Source organism: Euprymna scolopes, chromosome 22, assembly GCF_053919585.1.
Source record: "Euprymna scolopes isolate OS-2025 chromosome 22, ASM5391958v1, whole genome shotgun sequence".
Lineage (NCBI taxonomy): Eukaryota > Metazoa > Mollusca > Cephalopoda > Sepiida > Sepiolidae > Euprymna > Euprymna scolopes.
The window spans coordinates 70210979-70225660 of NC_136503.1; the positions used below are offsets into that span (position 1 = coordinate 70210979).

At 30.7% G+C, this 14682-nt stretch overlaps 1 protein-coding gene and 1 pseudogene across 28 annotated transcripts in view; one reads left to right on the forward strand and one right to left on the reverse strand.

Annotated features, from left to right (window-relative positions):
* Positions 1-14682, forward strand: part of LOC145243461 (RNA binding protein fox-1 homolog 2-like) — a 486106-nt gene that overhangs the window by 155806 nt on the left and 315618 nt on the right. The gene's annotated exons all lie outside the window — the stretch shown is intronic.
* On the reverse strand, positions 13700-13831 carry LOC145244087 (U2 spliceosomal RNA; annotated as a pseudogene).

The window sequence follows — 14682 nt, forward strand, 5'->3', positions numbered from 1 at the left end:
CATATATATATATATATAGCGGACGGATGTTTATTTAAATACGCATTCCGACAGTTTAATTTCGGCCACCGATTCCGTAGTCAGGGGGTAGGACTGCCGACTGTCATCACGACGGTTCTAGGTTTGATCCTCGGCTTGGGAGAGGTGTTAGTCTAGCGGCACTGATGAGTTGTGAAACAACGAAACATGTCTGTATGTCGATGACTAAAATATATTTTATATATATATATATATATAGTTTACCATTTTGATTACCTTAGTAAACTTATTGTAACTTTTATTTTATTTATATATATATATAATCTCTGAATTAAAATAAACTTTAATAAAAACCGTTTTTCAGTAAAAAGTTTTATTGGTGTTTGATCTTAGCCAACAAATATTTTTATATCACAAGACATATTTGAATGGATGTAAAAAAAAAAAAAAAAAAAAAAAAAAAAAAAAAACACTGATTTGATTTATTATTGTATTAATCTTTTAATTTTGGGTGGATATTGTAGTATCTGTTCTTTTACTATAAGACTATCCTCCCAGGAATGACTTTTATTTTATAAGTGATTGGAGTTAATCCGTTGAGGTATTCCATCATTCTGGGTGGGGGTTTAATGTAGTATATCTTCTGCTGTCATAAGACCATCTTCCGAGACACTTTATTTTTCTCTGTTTGGGCAGGAGAGTAGTGTAGTATCTGTTCTGTTGCCAAATTTACAGACATTACCTTTTATGGGGGAAATCCTATCATGTATTATCTTCTATTTTGGAGTCAGTAGTGTAGTATCTGTTCTGTTGTCATGATAAACATACTCTAAGCTATGACCCCCCCCCCTTTGGGAGTTATATGTAGTTTATATCATCTTGTTTATTATATGTAGTTTATTAATCATGATAACCTAGCAAAAATATTTGATCAGAGGGAGTATGTAAATATAAAAACAGACAAAAAGAAAAACAAATAAACGCAGGAATGAAAAAAATCATCAAAAACGATAAATATACTAGTTTTGTTTTGATTAACAAACGTCTTCTGGAAAAAAAAAAATTTCTGAAGACGTTCATGATCGGAACTAAATTATTAAATCTCGTTTCATGATGATGATCATCATATCTCTTTTTCTTCTTCTTCTTCTTGTATTTCATTTGTTTTTCTTATCATATTTTTATACCTGTTGTCTACGACAATCGATTTTATGATATGATATGTCATATATTTTATATTCCTCATTATTAATAATATGAATTTAAAACCAATATCTTTTCAAAAGTGCTCAATGCAAAGTAGAACTTTACTAAATATTTTTGATGCGAGTATACTATAATAACGAAATTCGGAAAACGAAAAAAAATAAAAAATAAAAAAGTAGTATCTACTGACTTGTGTCGATTTCAACTAAAAAACAATATCTATTTAATTGTCATGTCAAAAGTACTTAAATATTACTGCGTTATTAAAAAAAAGAAAAGAGTTTTCGATCTTTATTGTAAAAAAAAAAAAACTGTCGCCATATTTCTTCAGGAAGAAGTGACATAATAACAAGGGAAATAACTTGGTTATGCTAAGATCAAGTCAAAACTCACAAGTTATTAAAAAAAAATACACGCTAGTTACCTCCCTTTAAAACTTTTTTTTTTAACTGAACTCTATTTTTTGCTAATTTTCATCAAAATGTTTTCTGTAATAATTTCTTTGAATATCTTACCGTTTTTCATCATTTTTGTGTATATTCATTACTTAACTTGCCAATTAGGTTTGCCTTGAAATTCAATATTAACATTTTTTTTTATTTTCGCAATTCTATAAACATAATCTACTCAGATCAACCAACGTTTCAACAGAACCGAATACTTTTAAATAATACTTTAAATGTTATTATGTTAAAACTTCTTTTCTTTTAATTAATAATATATGGTAATCGTGAAGAAAGAGAGAGCCTGTTTCCTCCGTTTGACTATAGGTGGCGTTACTGTCTGTCCACCCAGTTACGGAAGCACAAAATGTATATAATGCCACCTTTGAAATAAAAATAAATGTTTTTGTTATATTTTAATTTTAAACATGGTTTGATTTTTTTTTGGGGGGGGGGTGCAAACATATTTAAGTTTTGTTTTTTGTTTTTTCAAACATATTTACGTTTTTTTGTTGTTTGTTTTTGCAAGCATATTTAAGTTTTATTTTTCCAAACATTTACGTATTGTTGCTTGTTTATTTTAAAACATTTACGTTTTTTTTTTTGCAAGCATAAACTAAATATTTTTGAAATATTTTTCTTTTTGAAAAGTTTGCTTATGCACTTATTGGTACCGCGCTATTTTTTAATAGTAGTTTCAAGTAAGATTCAGGTTTTACAATATCCTTTTTCAAATATATATATATATATATATATATATATATATATATATATATATATATATATATATATACTTGCGGAAAAGGTAAAATAAGTGCAGAAAAATTAAGAAAAAAAAAGGGGGGGTCCATAAAAAAGATAAAAGAAAAAACGTTGATTTTTTTTATTATTATCATAAGAGCGTAAAAAATACTCGCGGAAAAACGGTTGTACCCATAAATATGTTTAAAAGAAAAATATAGCAAAAACATTTAGTTTATGCTTGCAAAAAAAAAAAAACGTAAATGTTTAAAAATAAACAAGCATCAAAACGTAAATGTTTGGAAAAATAAAACTTAAATATGTTTGCAAAAAAATAAAACTTAAATATGTTTGCACAAAAAAAAAAAAAAGAAACATGTATAAAATTAAAATATAACAAAAACATTTATTTTTATTTCAAAGGTGGCATTATATACATTTTGTACTTCCGTAACTGGGTGGACAGACAGTAACGCCACCTATAGTCGAACGGAGGAAACAGGCTCTCTCTTTCTTCACGATTACCTAATATATATACATTATACATACTATAAGAATTTTTGTATTTAGTTTATGTAGCTGAGATGCTTATTCTCCTCATCAAACCGCGTTTGACCAAATCTCACACATTGGTGCTGGTTTAATATGGCAACCTCCGAATAAAGGGAGATAAGCACTTGCTATTGAGATTTTCCTTTGACAGTTTCCAGTTCTGTTTTCAACATTTAACCAATCACGTTGCGTTTCTCATTTACTGCCGCTCTCTTCTATTTTTTTTTAAATCTCTTTTTTCTTGATCGTTTTTTTTTTTACCAAACAATTGATAAACTTTTTTTTAGTCATAGTTTTTCTTATATTTTCTTTTTCTTAACATTCTTTTTACTTCATATTAAAAAAAATATTTATTGTATCTCATCTTTATATATTTCAAATATTTTCTCAAATTCAAATTCTTCCCCCTTTTGGCCTATACTCTGGTATTCTTTACGCTGTTTGTATTTTTATTTTACCGTTTTTCTCTACTTATTTATTTTTTTTCGTTTAATTTTCTTATTTTTCGCTTCGTTTTATTTCTTATTTGTTTTTCTTTTTCTTTACCCCCTGTTTTCTTTCTTATTCGTTTCGTTTTCTTTCTTATTCGTTTTCTTTCTTATTCGTTTCGTTTTCTTTCTTATTCGTTTCGTTTTCTTATTCCGTTTCGGTTTCTTCTTTTTCCGTTTTCCCTTGGTTTAATTTTTCGATTACTTTTCTCCTTTTTCTTCACTTTTGTTTTTCCTTTTCTTTTTGACACAGTTATTTTTTCGTCTTCATCACTTTTCATTCCGAGCGTCCTGGTTTTTAATTAAATTTTTCGACCCCCCTCCCCTTCTCAATTGCTTACATCCGTTTTATTGCTATTATTTTACACACCAGCAAATAAAAGAAAATGAACGAAAGCGATCATAATTTTTCTATTCATTCTCTCGTTGCGTTATTTCTTTTATTCGTATTATTCGACCACACGCCTATTTTTTTCCCACCCTTTTTTTTTTTTTTTTTTTTTTTTTGTAGCGCGTGTTTTCATTTTCACCATTTAATTGACGAGGAGGATGCGGTGGGGAGTTTTATGTTGTTGTCTTATGGAAATGTAGGTCTGGTCCAGTTTTTTGAGTTGAAAATTAGGATAAGAATTTGGAGGGGGTGAGAGAGAGAGTACATGTGACATTTACTTTTATTTTCCCCTTCTCTTTATTTTTTCGTTATTTTATTATTATTTCTCTTCTCTCTATCTTCCTATCCCCGCCCCCCGTTCCGTTCTCTTCCTCTATTTTCTTTTTCCTATTTGTTTCTTATTTTTCCATCGACAACCCCCCCCCCCCAAAAAAAATTGTGGATTTTTAGTTGCTTCGTTTCTTAATTTTCATTTTTTTCTTCTTCGTTATGGTTGCAAAATTGGAAAATTGAAATTCAAATATAACCAATGATATCTACTAAAATGTCATGTCACAGTAATTCGAAAATTACGAAAGACAAGGTAGAAAATTAATTATTAATGAAAATAGTTTTTCGAAAACAGCGAAAAGTAAGTTTTGCTAAATTGGCCAAAGATTTTCAGTTTTCAGAAAAGAGTTACCTCTCTTTTGTTAGAATTAGAACTCTCCTTTTTTTTTCTTTTGCAAAACTCAATTTTCACTAATTGTCCGTGAAAACTATTTTTCATTAATAATTGATTCGTTTTTGTTTTATTTTTGAATATGTTCATTACTGTGACATGACAGTTCAGTAGATAACATTAGTTTCACTTGAAATTCAATATTTCAATTTTCGAATTTCGCTAAAATAACGAAGAACCGTTATTTTTTCCTTACATTTCAAATTATTAATGAAAATTTCATTCTTCACAGGACGATTTATTTGTTCTCACCCAATTTTGTTGCTCACTCTTGATATTCTAAGTATCCTATTGCTGCTACGGACGCTACGTCGTCTTTTTGGCGCTCTCCTACTACTACTACGACGACGATTAAGTCATGACTACTACCCCCCCCCCCAAAAAAAAAGAACAAAGCCACCATGCCACCCAACTAAAAGACTTTACCAAAAACCAAACAATCAGCAGTCAGTTTCCATTGCCAATTTGTCTGTCACTATTCACCCACCCGTAACTACCCCTAGACGACCCACACGAAACTCTGACCCTGCCCGAACACTCCTCCCTTCCATGTGTGTGTGTCCCTCTCTCTCTCTCTCTCTCTCTCACTCACTCACTCACTCACTCACACACATACACACACACACAGCATACTATTGATTACTATTGATTTTAAGGAAATTGTTCGTGCGAGTGGGTGGTGGGGGTTTAACTCTTACTTTCTACAGTTTGCGTACCCTCTCCCCACACACACAAATTTAAAAACCGGGAAAATAAACTAACGACTCCTATTTTTTTTTTAATTTCAAAGAGTATACACCTCTCTGTTTTTATTAACTTTTTCAGGGCCAAGATTAAAATGTAGTATCTGTTCTTCAGATGCTACACTTCAATTTCTTGTTCTCTCTCAGTGGAGGAGAAATCCTTCACGACTGAGACAATTTTTATTTTTGTTTCTTTTCTCCAGGTTAAAAAAAAAAAAAAAAAAAAAAAACGACCCTGGTGTCCAACTCTGTCCCGTGGGAAGGCATTGTAAATAGGAACTTTTACAAACAACTTGGTTTCAATTTTTCTGGAAAAAAAATATGATTGCCTGCCATTTCTTCCCAAGCATCGCCTCCGTCATTGATAGTATTTAATAATCTCTCACCGTAAGATGTGACAGAAGGTGAAACTGGAGATTGAAAAGCCAGTGCATAAGGAGGAAGTGAAGTGCACCCTAGTCCATAAAAAAATGCCTGATCATCACTGTCGGCATTTCTTCTTAGGCTGGTTCATCTACCATTAGTCTCCTTCTCTTAGGCTTTTGAAAAGAGTCTCAAATCTAATAGGTTCCACACTATCGGCCAAGCTTCAACCTCTGTCCCATCGCCATGATGTTGCATCCCTGTCCCTGTTTTACAAGTACTTTAATGGAATGTGCTCTGATGAACTCTTAGTACTTGTGACCCCGTACATACTTCCAACTAACCAGACAAGCAGAAAATGATGTTTTGCTTTTTTGTTTTAGTGTTTTGAAAGTAGAGTAGGAATTTATTGAGAAAGAGTGCATGTGACGTTTTTTTCTTTTCTTTTCTCGCTTTCTTTATTTTTCTTTTTTTCTCTATATTTTCTTTTTCACTGTTGAGGTCCTTAGATGTAAGAAAACCTTCTACTCTAATAGTTTCTTTGGAATTCCCTCCCTGTTTCATGCTTTCTTGACTACTAACCTGCAGAAGTTTTAAGTATAATGTGTGTGAACAGACATCTTGATGCTCAACTTCCCACAGTCCCAAACAGTAACCTCTTACATTTCAAGAGGTAATATACCTTGTTTGAAATGAAAAAAAAAGTAAAAAGAAGAAAAAAATAATAATTAAAATAACATCAGAATGGTTGAGATGCCGCCAAACAACAACCAATCTCGTAAGCTCAGGAAAAAAAAAAAAAAAAAGTTTTTTTTCCCCCTCAAAATGGTTGTACAGTAAAAAAAAAAATGTCATAAAGATAGTGTTTGCAATCAGATCAAAGTGTAGTATCTGTTTTGAATTCGGTTGAAAGAAAAGAATTCCTGGGCCTTTTTTTTTTTTTTTGTAACTCAGTGTGAATCTTTTTTGGATTTTCTTCATGTATCTGACTTAAATAATTCCGGCCATATTTACCTCACTCCTTTCCCCGTCTCTTTCAGAATTAGACAAAATATTAAATAATTAATATTAATTAATTAATATCAAGTTGTTTTTTTTTTTTTTTTTTTTTTTTTTTTTTTTAATGTGGATAAAATTCAGCTATCTGAAAATTAGCACTCTGGATTGGGATAAGAATAAAAATTGCCCCCCCCCTCTCCGGGTCCTGGATATGACCTTGAACTATATCCAGTGGTGAGGCTCCAGCTTGCGGGCTTTGGGGAGTGTGGAGCTACCCTTTAATTACCATTGCTCCCAGATCATCCACTCTGACCCGGAGTGGTAGTACTTGTTAGGGTCCCAACTATGGGTTAAATAGAAAATGATTTGAAAACAACAAATATATTCTATTAAAAATTTTTTCTTTAAAATCTTTGGATTCAGCATTAAATAACCCGAAAAGGGTTGATATGCCGTAAAACAACCCCCCCCTCCTTCGTCATCGAAGAATGTTCTTCTTTACTGACTGAGAACAGAAAGGATGAAGTGCATTAGTTGAACAAATACCACATTCCATCCACTCTTATCCAAAAGGCTGGCAATACAAGCATTTATTTAAATTTCCTTTAATGAGTAACATATGTTATTTATTGAAGTTAACTCTTTTAGTGTGTGCGTATGCAACCGATCATAATTTTTTTTTTTGTGTGTGTGAAATTAAAACAAAAAAAACTAATGAAATTATTTTACACTTTATTTCTCTGTCACGTATGTTTCACGAGGAAACTGAAAACTCAATTAGAATTTCAGTACATGATTTTGACTCTTCAAAAATTAAATTCAGGAAATCTTGATTAATTGGAATCTAATGACTAAATTTAACGCAAATCTGAAATATTAACATGTTTAAATGAAAGGTTGTTTCCGTATCATGCTATCTAAAATTCTTTAAAATACTCTAAAGAACCTGAAATTTTGGTAATATTTATTAATTGATGTCTAATACTTTGTGTTGAAAGTTCAGATAAATCTGATGCATCTGAATTTTCATGAACAATTCCCATTCGTTTGTGTAAAACTAAATCGAGCTAAATAAGATTAATAAGAGAGGGGGGGGCAATAATTACACACACTTATGCCTATCAAAATTCATAATGATCGGTTAATTAGTTTAGGAGTGAATTTTGTATCTAAAAATATGTAAACATACCTAACTTTATATCGACATAATAAAGTGAACTTATATTAATTTATTTATTGCGGACTATTATTCTCATCTTTATTAGTTGTTGTTTCACGACGTTTCGGCCAACTCCTTCATCAGGTGGAAACCGCGACGGATAGGAACTTCGAATCTCCTAACTGCATTCTCAGCAATCACTGCCATCCGTAGTTGTCATCTCACCACGTTTTGGCCAAGTATGCCTTTGACCGGCTTTAGGTAGGATTGAAACCACTATCTTAGGTTTAGGCACAGATAAAGAGTGGAGGAAATTATTGACAATGACATAGATTCGAGCTCAGACGAGCACTTGCTGTTACTTGAAGTTAGATCACTAGAAGATGCACCATGCCTCGTATGAGACTGAGTATAGCTGTGTCAAGGGGATCTTATCTGTGCTTAGAATAGTGTTTAAAGAAATTGTTTTAATATTTAATCGGGGTTTACTTGTAGAATGAACTGTCCTCATGCCGGGTTGTTCTTATAAAAAAGAAACCGAAAACATTCCCGGATAATGCCTGCCCAGTTGGTGATTTAAACTCTGCTGGAACGTGTTTAGTTAAGAGTAGGATAAAGAATAAAGGATGATCGCCGACCTCCCCTACTTTTCTCCCTCCGTACCTTCGATGACCTTGTGTCTCATTTTAAAATTGAATGTTAAAAAAAAAAATAAAATAAAATAATGTTGAATAAATAATTCAAAGTATAATATTTTTTCTATGCTCCTTTTAGAGGGTACCTATTTACAATGCCTCCCCACGGGACAGAGTTAGACACCAGGGTCGTTTTTTAACGTGAAGAAAAGGAATAAAAATTAAAAATTGTCTCAGTTGTGAAGGATTTCTCCTCCACTGACGAGAATAAGAAATTGAAGTGTAGTATCTGAAGAACAGATACTACACTTTGATTTTAGGGTAGCTGGATATCTTCCCCACATAAAAAAATAACCTATGTTTAACGTTCTCTCTTGGAGAGGCAAGTAAATAGACATAATATACCCCGTTTCTGGTTAGGATCAAGGTGTTGCATCTGTTCTGTTCTCGATCAATGGAGGAGAAATCATTTTTGACTGAATCAATTTTTATTTTTGCCTCAGTTCAGAGTTCTTCTTTTGAGGGAACTGGATTTACCCCCATCCCCTCCCATATTAAAATTCGACCTTGTGTGTAACTTTGCACTTATGAGGAGCAAATAAATAAAATATAACCTTTTTTTTTTTCAAGTGGTAAATAAGGAAAATATAGCCTTTTTTTTTTTTTTTTTTCAAGTGTTAGGTAAGTTACTTGTCCGTTGCCTGAGTGTTCCTCATCGTGAGAGTGCCAACGGCATCATAGAGGTATTTTTTATTCCTATCCAGAATGTCTCCTGTTTGGGAAGTAGCTAAATTATCCTTACATTTAAAAACATAGTCGAGAGACGAGTAAAAAGAAACGTTCGTCAGCTCCAGTCAATTTTTAAAACGGATAGAAAAATCCATGGGAGGTAACTGTTGGAACTATTTCTTCATACAGTATTGATCTCCCTTTTAAACTGTAATTTTCGTTTTACATATAAGAATGTAATGAAATTAAATGCGATTTATTTAACTCGTAGAAGAACATAAAATACAATAATAAATATTCACATGTAACGTTGAAGATGTGTGGGTACGTATTTTTAAATCGGGCTTGCTTTGAAGAATTCAGTAAAATAGGAAATATTGACAAAAAAAAAAAAAAAAAAAAATGGAGAAAAATTAAGAAAAGAAAATATAAGCAGCAAGAGCTTTTGGAACTTAGAATACGAACCGTGCTGAAATAATAATAGAAACCCATTCCTAATGTGGGGAAGAGAGGGTGGTTTATAACTATTTAGTACTTTCATCTAACAATTTAATAAACAAAAAATATCGTAATAATTGAATTTAACTTGAAAATCCTATCACCAAAGAAATAGCACAGTCCACATAAGTACCCAACTTTTATATCGAATACAATTTTTGGCATCCATTTAGTAAATCAAAGAACAAACAAAATATATATAAAAAAAATAACTTATACCAAATGCAAAAATAATTAAATTTTTAAAGTGTGGAAACTGATTGTAAGATTTATCATCTCCGAATATGTTATCGTCATTTTAACTTAGTTAAAGACAAGCAAATAATAATGACCGTCGATTTTGTTTGAGGAGGATCGCTAGCAGTGTCTGAAATTTCGTGAAAACTATTGAATAATTCCACCCGCTATCTTTCGAAGCTTATAACTCCTCGAAAAATGTAATTCAAGCCCTAATTTTTTTTTCAATTAAAGGAGCAAGGACAAAGGTTTCATTAAAAAAAACAAACAAAAAAAAACAACGTTTTTTTTTAAAAAAAAAAAGGTTTTAAACGTCGGACTTTACAGGTAAATTTCTAAAAAAAACACTACTTTTTTTTTGTTTTAAATTTGAATATATTATTTATTGATCTTTTATCTTCAATTTGTGATATATAAAACTTTGGTACATAAATTAATTATTTACTTTTTAATAGACATTTGAAAATGGGGGGCGTGAATTTAAAAAAAAAATGTTTGTCTAAAATATTATATTCGGTTTATTATCGACCCTGAAAATATCGTAAAAATAGAATCAATAGAAAAATTTTGATAGATTTTTAAAGTTTAAAAATTGAAAAATACTGAACTCGTAACATTCAACTAATTTCATTACTATTTTTTAAAAAATATTTCTATTACTTTTTATACAACTTTAATAGTTTATTTTGGAAGTATAATCCATAAAGAAAATAAACAACCCACCTTTAAAAGAGAAATTACGAGTTTTTTATATTTTATTTGCAGTTTCATGTTAGGGGTGTCAAAAATTCCTACAAAAATTCTGATACACCTAGAGGATCGCCTCCTCAAACTTAAAAAATAAAGCACAAACTTAACAAATAGTTATAAAAAAAATTAGTCTTCTACTGACCATAAATCTGGGGAGGAAAAACGCCAATCGGTATTACTAAAAAATAATTTAAACTAATTTTTAAGGAATAAAACACTAACAAATACACACGAATCAGCTATATTGGATTATCTATAATATAAATCTCAGCTGTCTGTTTAAATGTATGTATGTCTGCCTACATAAAACTTTCAACAGAGGCGATGGATTTTCACAAGATCGGTATTATTTCGGACGACAAATATCGAAAAATTAGGTAAAACGATTAATTCTTTCACCCTTAACTGGGCAGTTTTCTACATGGAGGTTTGTTTTTTAGCATCGCCATTTTTGCAAGTTATCATATCGGTTGGAATGACTACTTAATTTCAACATTCCGAACTTCCGGTTGCATCATGGAGTAGCGGTAAGACGTCAGGGTTTTTTTTTTTTCACATTCTCTTCTGCCTTCGCATTACGAGTTCGAGCCTGCCTGCCTACTACCACTTTTTTTTTTTTTTTTTTTTTTTTTTTAACTCAATACACACCTCCAAACACCCCGGGCAATGCCAGGCACCCAGGTTGGTTAATTATAATTAAGTTTTAAAAAGGCAATTATTCTTAATTTATTTGAAATCAACAAAAGTGGATTTTTTTTTTTTTTTTTTTAGTTATTGTTTAACTCCTCCAGTTCAAGGTGATTACATTATTATTAAAGCCTGACCTTGTGTCTAACTTCGCATTGATATTAATTACTACAATGCACGGATCTTAAAGGAAAAAGAAAGATGACATTAGTTAGCATTCCGGCATATTCCTCTAGACATTTCATTGTTACATTGCTTCCCATGTTTTCTAGACGGTGGTAGCTGATTTGTTGTCCCCGGCGAAACATATTCCAACAGATATTTTAACTGAAGAAATTCACCACAATCTTAGACAAATTATTTGTTTATTTACTTTTATGAATGTTTCATATAAAAAAGAAAGTTAACTTAACAATTACAAGAAATAAATATTGCACATTTATTAAATAAAAGTAAGTATTGTTCATATTGTTCCGTTTATTTTCATATAAAATGTTAATAATGAGTAATATATTATACTCTATAATACATAATATTTGTTGGAAGATGTTTCGTCTGGAATGCTGAATAATCTATACTGTCTAGAAAACAGGAAGTGATGCAACAATAAAATGTCTTGAGGAATATGCCAGAAAGATGAGTAGTTTAGTCACATTAATTTAATGGTCTCAAATCCACGGTCGACCCTTTCTTTCAATGGAATAATATAGTCACCTTTAACGTAAGTCTAAGTTACTCCATTTTGAAGTTATACTATAAGTTTAAAAAAATGTTTTTCACTTTTGTTGATTTTAAATAATTAAAAAAAAATTGTCGACACTTCTGCATTATAACAAACATGGCAAAACAGCACGATGGTTTAAATGTCATTATTTTATTTTTAGGAGAGTTCCGTATGCGACAAGGGTTTTAAAATAACACAAAATAAAAGGGTAATTAATAATTATCAAAATATATTTATTTAATTAAGTACTTCTGCAATTTACAGACTGTGCTGTTTTTCATTTTCTGGTTAAATTCAATTTTTATGCTATCTTTTGTTTCTTCAATTGTTAAATATAGAATACATTTGACATGTTAAAAATTGGTTTCTAAATAACTTTTTTTTCTTTTTAAACAGAACTGTTTATTTTTCATAAATTAAAAAAAAAAAATCACACATTTGAAAATAAATTTATTTTAAAATTTAAATTGATTAAAGAAACTTCACTTGTCATGTACAATGAAAGCCAGTTATGGCGTTCAAACCATAGTACTGTTTTCCGGATATGCTATGATGCAGGAGTCTCAAATTTATTTCTTAAAAATTAATTATAAAACCTTGCATGAAAAGAGAAAATATAGATTGTGGATTGGAGACCATTTTTTAATATTGTAGGCTTTAGAATCCCAAATTCTTCTTTTAATTTGGTAGTTTGTCGCTAGCAGAGAACCTATGTTTCATTCAGTGTCAGTTTCTTCAGTACATATTTAAAATAAAAACTATACCAATTATAAATGATGAGTCTTAGAATAGTAAGTAATAGAGCCCATTTTAGTTTATTTTGTATAATGCTAACAAAGGGAGATAATTTATCGATTCATGCCTCCCTCCCCCAGTTTTTTTTTTTTTAAATAAGGAGTATGAAGACGTTAAGAAAGATTGAAAAATGATTTTAAAAAATTCAAATACACAGCAAAAAAATAAATATTAAAAAAATGAAACACCAGCAATATTAACAAATAAAACCCGCAAGACCTTATTAATATTGTTCTCACATATAGAAGGATACAAGGAAATAATTGGCCTGAATGAATTCAACCAAATGTAACGGAAACATGTCCTGTCGAATTCCTAACAGTTTTCGTATATTCCTTTTTCCGGGTAACCACAAACTTTCATTTAAAATTAAAAAAAAAAAAAGTTGGTTTCCTTTAATAAAAATGCAGTACTTCTGAAATGTAAGCCCATGATTTTTGTGATAGGATTTTTTATATTTTTTTTTTTATTATTAGATTGTTAGGTGAAAATACAGATTAGGTTACAAAGCTCTCCCACCTCATGTTTATAATGGCTTTCTAAATAATAATCTTATTATTTCAACATAGTCCATAAACTGCTGGAGTACCAAAAATGTTTTTTATATTTTAGATATATTTTTGTGTTCGAGGGTTAGAAAGTAATAACTTTTGGTTCTTGTCCAGAATTTTCCCTATCTTAAAAAAAAAAAAAAAAAAATTTAAAAAAATCTGTATGATGTGATAAAATATACCAAAAATCAGGTAAATTGATCTGGTGGTTTTATTTTTAAATAAGAAAACCAGATTTTATTAGTACCTATTTACTATGCCTTCCCACGGGACAGAGTTAGACACCAGGGTCGTTTTTTAATGTGGAGAAAAGGTACAAAATAAAAATTGTCTCAGTCGTGAAGGATTTCTCCTCCACCGAAAGAGAACAAGAAATAGAAGTGCAGCATCTGAAGAACAGATACTACACTTTGATCTTGACCAAAAGGCCAAGAAGTAATGTTAAATTATCTTGCCCACCATTTAAAAAATAATTTCAAAAACAAGGGAGATTACTCAATAATTCTGAATTAATGAGATTTATGTTGTAACTAGCCTGAGTGCCCGACGTTGCCCAGGTGTTTGAAAGTTTGTGTTGAGGGAAGAAAAAAAAAAAAGTGGTAGTAGGCAAGCAGGCTCGTACCGTACTGAAGGAGGAAAAGAATGTGGAAAAAAAAAAAGTTACGTCTTTGCTGTTGTGTCCATCGCCAAATCGGTAGTGGCAAAGGTTTAAATTAAGGCTAACCAATCAAAAAGAGGGGATAACTTTTGAAAATATCAGCGAAAAAAGCGACCCCTCCTTGTAGAAAAGTGCCCAGTTGAGGGTGGAGGAATTAATGGTTTTAGCCAATTTTTTGATATTTGTCGTCTGAAGAGTCGAGCTTCAAAACGATACCGATCTCATGAAAAACCGTTGCCTCTGTTAAAAGTTTTAAGCATACATACATACAAACATATATACATACATTTAAACAGACAAGTGAGATTTCATTTAATCAGACAAGTGAGATTTATATGATAGATGGCTATAAATTCCCATTAATCACTTGAAAATCATTTTCTTTATAAAAATAAAGCTATTTGATAAATTTATGTGGTTTTTGGAATATGATATTTTCGTTTTGTTATGAGCATGTACATCAATACAGATGTTTCTTTATTTTCGTTTTTTAATATATAGGAAATTCTGGACAAGAACCTTACTTTTGTGTATGCCCATTATAAAGCTTTTTTTTTTTTGATAATCACACTTTGGAAACAGGTGACTTGATAAGATTTAATAGTGCTCCAAATTTTAAGCTTGAATTAGATG